Here is a 4,883-nt window from a genome sequence, read left to right on the forward strand (position 1 = left end):
AACTAGACTGAAGAACAAAACAACAGCAATTTGTCTGTTCCCCTTCACCCAATTCCCCAGCACTGTTCCCATCCCCCCAATACCCCAATAAAAATCTTTAAAAAAAAAAATTGAATTTCTTCCAAACATTAATCTGAAATCAGATTTTGCTGTCCAGTTTAATCAACTCACAACTCATGAACCCCTCTAATGTTTCATAAGCACAATTGTTAAAAGGTTGAAAGGTTAAATCGGTGAGAAAGGCAGGCTCGCCCCATAAAATTACTAAAATGTTGAATAAAAGTACAAGACTGTCAAAATACCTGCATTAAATTTTCTAGCTGGACTCTGGCACTGTTTCTGTGGCACTCTTACACCATTAAAGATATTGCTGAATGACCACATACAAGTGTTGTTTTGTTTTGTTTTTAACTGAATAAAATTTAACCATAAGCTTGGTCAGCATCACTGGTAGATGCCAATGAATTCACATTAACTTTTTCAAGCCATTATGTTTATATTTGATACACCGTAGTAGTAATGCATGGATGTTCACCTTGATATAATATACTAAGCAATGGACTGCAAATGTAGGCTGTGCTGTCTAGTCTGTATTACTAAGGAGTTTTCCAAAGTGTTTAACTCACTACAACAGTCATTAGCTCTGCTTTTGACCTTAAATAGTTAATGTAATCTCAGTTATTCTTGGAAGGAAGGGAGGAAGGGAGGCAGACATAAGATAGCAGCTCTTAAACTTTTTTGGGTTTGGGATATCAAAAAGAATCTGAAAATCATTCACTCTCTTCCAAATTAACTGCACATTCTTACACTACTTCGTATTTAATTTCAGGAGATTTGAGTGATGTTTCTCAAAGCATCGTCCATGAGCTATCTGGACCCAAATTTCTTGAGGTTCTAGTGAAAAGTGAAGATTCCTGAGTCCCACTGCAGTCTTACCGGATTGCAAACTCACAGGATCAGGCCCAGAAATAAGGCGTTTAACAATGTCCACAGGTGAGGCTATTTGAAGGTAAACTTTATTTTTTATCAAAAGAAAACACACACACACACACACACACACACACACCATTTTAAAAAGTCAAATGGCACTAAAAGGTTTATAATAAAAACCAGCAGTTTTTTACCCCACACTTTCCCACACTCAGTCCTAGCCCTACAGGTGACCAACCTCAACTTCTGTAGCTAGTGTCACTGATATTTGCCTCCATATCTTTAAAAATTATGTGCTTATATTGCTATTTCTTGACTTGCCTATATTAGTCTTGTCTATTGACTTCCTGCCATTGTGAATAAATATTAGAATATTGCTCCCTTACCTCAACTCTACTTCTTCCATCCCTAACATAGCTATATATAATTTTTTGTTAAATCAATAGTCAATGTTACATTATTGAAACTATATAAATATTGTTCACTGAGCCCAGTAGTGCATTGCAACCACACCTCTTTTCCTGTCCAAGCTTTCTTTTTCTCTGAAGTTAATAATTGCCTCATTTTATCGTCTGTTTGGTTTTCCATCTACCTATTGTTAATTTTTCCCAACGTCTCTGCCATATACTTATGAATAATGTGCTCTTTATGCTCAAACATTTGCGTTCTATTTTTCTGAGCTGCCTCCGGAGCCTTCTTCCTTCTCCTCTTCTGTGGCCCTGCTGTTTTCTAGAAGTCCTGGGATGTCCCTTTCTGCCCCATTACAGTTTTTTGTTTTTTTGTGTTTTTTTTNGAACCCTCTCTCCATCTCCAGGTCCAAATGTCCTGCAGGATGTAGCAGAGATAACGCCACACTAGAGAGAGGGGAAGTGGTCATGTCCTTGGGGAGATTCGGGTTCCAGCTCCTGCAAGACAGTGACTGCGACCTTCCTAGAGCACGTTGAGAATCTGGGGGGGATTCTGCTGCTGACAGACCAGGCGTTCCAGTGAGTAGTGAGTGCACGGGAGATATTAGGGGAGTAGAGGAGGGAGGGGAGGGCAAAGGGAAGACGATGAGAGCACAGAGCCTTATGGGGATGGAGTTAATGAGAGGGGGCGTCCAGGGGACTTGGGAGCCCCCTGGCTTCCTGTGGTGTTGACATTAACAGGGATAAAGGGATAATGTGATTATACTGATGGCTTCAGGGTAGATCATATTGGCAAGGTGAGTGTGGTGGGGGAGGGAGAAGTGGGGTCTCGCCAGGAATTCTGAGGCCACCTCTTTGCTCCTGCTACTTACTCGCACAGAGGTGGGGAAGGGGTGGTCTGCATTCCGGCACAGAGTAAGAAAAAACAGCTGTCACTTGTAAACGACGTCCCCTCTTGAGGAAGGGCAGGCCTCTGGGTTAAAGCTTCTGATGTTTTTAGTGGCTTCTCCCCAGCCTCACTTGGGGACCACGCAACAGGGAAGACTGTAGGACAAGCAGCAAGAAGAGGAGCCCTTTGCCCACAGTAGTCTCACTTTGGGCGCAAATTCCTGTCAGCATGAACTCCTGCTCCCTAAGATGTCTGCTTCCACTTTCAGGCCCGAACTCCAGAACAGGGAGGGTCTGTCCTCCGCTGGTTCAGCCTCTCCAACGCCTCGAAAATGTACCCCTCCCTGCTACACACACACAGAGTGCACAGGCTCCGCAGCAATGTCTGCTGATCCTGTCCCGGCCTACAGGGTGGTAGATAGGGAAAGAAGAGAGGGGAGCTGTCTGCGATGGTGATATTTTTTTCTAGACAACAGATGAGGCCTGAGGGGATGAAGTAGGCAAAATGGACAGAGGACTCCGCCCAAAAACCCCTTCACCACCCCTAAGATGAGTAAGTAATTGAGTTTAACTTGTTCCTTGTGTAAAAGACCAGTTAAATCTGTGACATTTAGGCAGCAGACGTCCTTTTTAAAGTAAAAGTTTCAATTAGCCTTGATTTTCAATGAAAATAGTGTTTCAGGAACTCTCACAGGAAAACTTTGGCATTTTTCTCAATGCCTGAGGAAATCAGAAGCATATATTTATCTCCTCCGGATCTATGAGTGAATCTGCACTGGGAGAATTAGTCTAATATCCAGGTCATAGTTATAAAATAAAAAAAAAATCAAACAGCTTGTCAAATCTGCCATAATTTATCATCCATTTCTAAGGAATTATAATTCTTTTGAATCTTTTCCTGGCATATCCCCCAGATTCTTCCTGTTGCATTTCTAGTTTATGAATCAAGCCTTTCATTCATTTATTTATTCTACAAGTATTTCTTTCCCTAGCAACCATAGCTTTATTTTAGGCACTTAGGAGTTATAAGGGCAATCCATTCCTAATCCTGCAAGAGTTTACAGTTTATTGGGGATGGCAAGAGAAGGAAAAGAAAGAAAGAAGGGGGAGGGAGGACGAGGAAAGAAAGAATGAGGAGGGAGGACGAGGAAAGAAAGAATGAATTTAAAGTGGTCAAAATAGATGTTTTTATCTTACATTTGAAAAGGGACATGTGAAACCCATGAAAAGAAAAGTCTGAAACCTTATTGTGGGAAATGAGAGTTTGCATAAATGGAGAGGCTTGCTAAGTAAGTTCCTGGGGTGAAAAAACTCAGGATTGAAACAATATCAAATGTGCCCAAATTAACCTAAATTCAGTGCATTTCAATAAATACCCCAACCCCAAGTTGATCATAAAAACTATCAGGGAAGATAAATATGAACCCCCCCCAAAAAAATTCTTTGAGACCATAAAAGGGAGGGACTTGCCCTCTAAGAGATATCAAAATACCCTTTAAATGTATAATAATTTTATTTATTTAATTTATTTAAATGTGTGATAATTGACTGAAAAAAGAAACCAGAAGATAGTAGAAAGTCTATTAAAAAACAGTTGGACGTTAACGCTAACTTCTAAAAGAGAGTTTTTTACATGCTGGACACCAGTCATATTTGATGATAGAACACATTGTTTTGAAAATATAATTTAGAAGGGAAAAATTATAATGAATAAGCGTTTAATTGGGGCTGAAGAAAGAGGAAGCACAGGCTTTGTTCAGTAAGCCCTTTGGTAGCCTGAGGGTTGCACCGAAGGTGTCTTCTTAGTAAGTCTTGAAAGAAAAGAAGCCCAGGGGAGGCAAGTAAATTCAGATGGGGCTGAGAGAAAGAGCCATTGCCAACAAGGAACAACAGAAATGGGAATTTCCAAACATTATTTAGGCCATCATTTCAGAAACTGTTACCTGAAATGTAAACTTGCCCTAAGATGTTGGTTGATAGCCATTCTGTGAAAAACAAATTTTTTGTCAGTGATATTTTTCTTTGAAAACGCATTTAAAACAGAAATCTATACATGAGAAATTACCATATATATTGATGTAATTGTTTATGCGCTTGTTCTTCTGCGGTGATTTGCCTTATGAGAGTATAGCCTGATAATCAAGAGGACAGATTCTGGTGCCAGATTGATGGGTTCAGATCGCTGCTCAGCTGTTTACTAGCTGTGTGCAGTTACTTAACTTTGGGTATCGGTTTTCTCATCAGTAAAATGGGAATAATATCACTGTCTTTATAGTGGTGTTGCCAGGGTTAAGTGAGATAATAGAAGCAAAATGACCTAGATAAACAAGGCCTGGGACACAGTAAGTGCTATGAATGGACTTGCCATTATTTTTAAGACATGGTCGTGCCAAGCCTGAGAATATCAGAAATGACTGGATGTATGAGTAAGGGACATTTGATATGCAAATTGGTTCATATTCAGCTTAAATTACTAATAATCACTGTGCTATATATTTGTATTCATTCAACAAGTATTAACTTGTTAGCTACCGGTTTGTGCTGGTCTATCTGATATATCTTTTAAAGTGTTTTATACCTTTTTTTTTAAAGAATATTTTTTTATTGGGGAACAGTGTGTTCCCATCAACTCCAAGTCAAGTAGTTGTCTTCAATCTA

At 39.8% G+C, this 4,883-nt stretch overlaps 1 long non-coding RNA gene across 2 annotated transcripts in view; it reads left to right on the forward strand.

Annotated features, from left to right (window-relative positions):
• Positions 1 to 4,883, forward strand: part of LOC109396000 (uncharacterized) — a 35,656-nt gene that overhangs the window by 20,277 nt on the left and 10,496 nt on the right. The window contains exon 4 of one of the 2 annotated variants that reach the window (XR_002126768.1): positions 830 to 993. This is a non-coding gene — a long non-coding RNA (uncharacterized LOC109396000). Of the gene's footprint in view, positions 1 to 829; positions 994 to 2,694; positions 3,354 to 4,883 lie in introns of those variants that run through there. The other variant, XR_002126769.1, reaches the window with a different exon arrangement.

The sequence above is a fragment of the Hipposideros armiger genome, unplaced genomic scaffold (assembly GCF_001890085.2).
Source record: "Hipposideros armiger isolate ML-2016 unplaced genomic scaffold, ASM189008v1 scaffold_498, whole genome shotgun sequence".
NCBI lineage: Eukaryota > Metazoa > Chordata > Mammalia > Chiroptera > Hipposideridae > Hipposideros > Hipposideros armiger.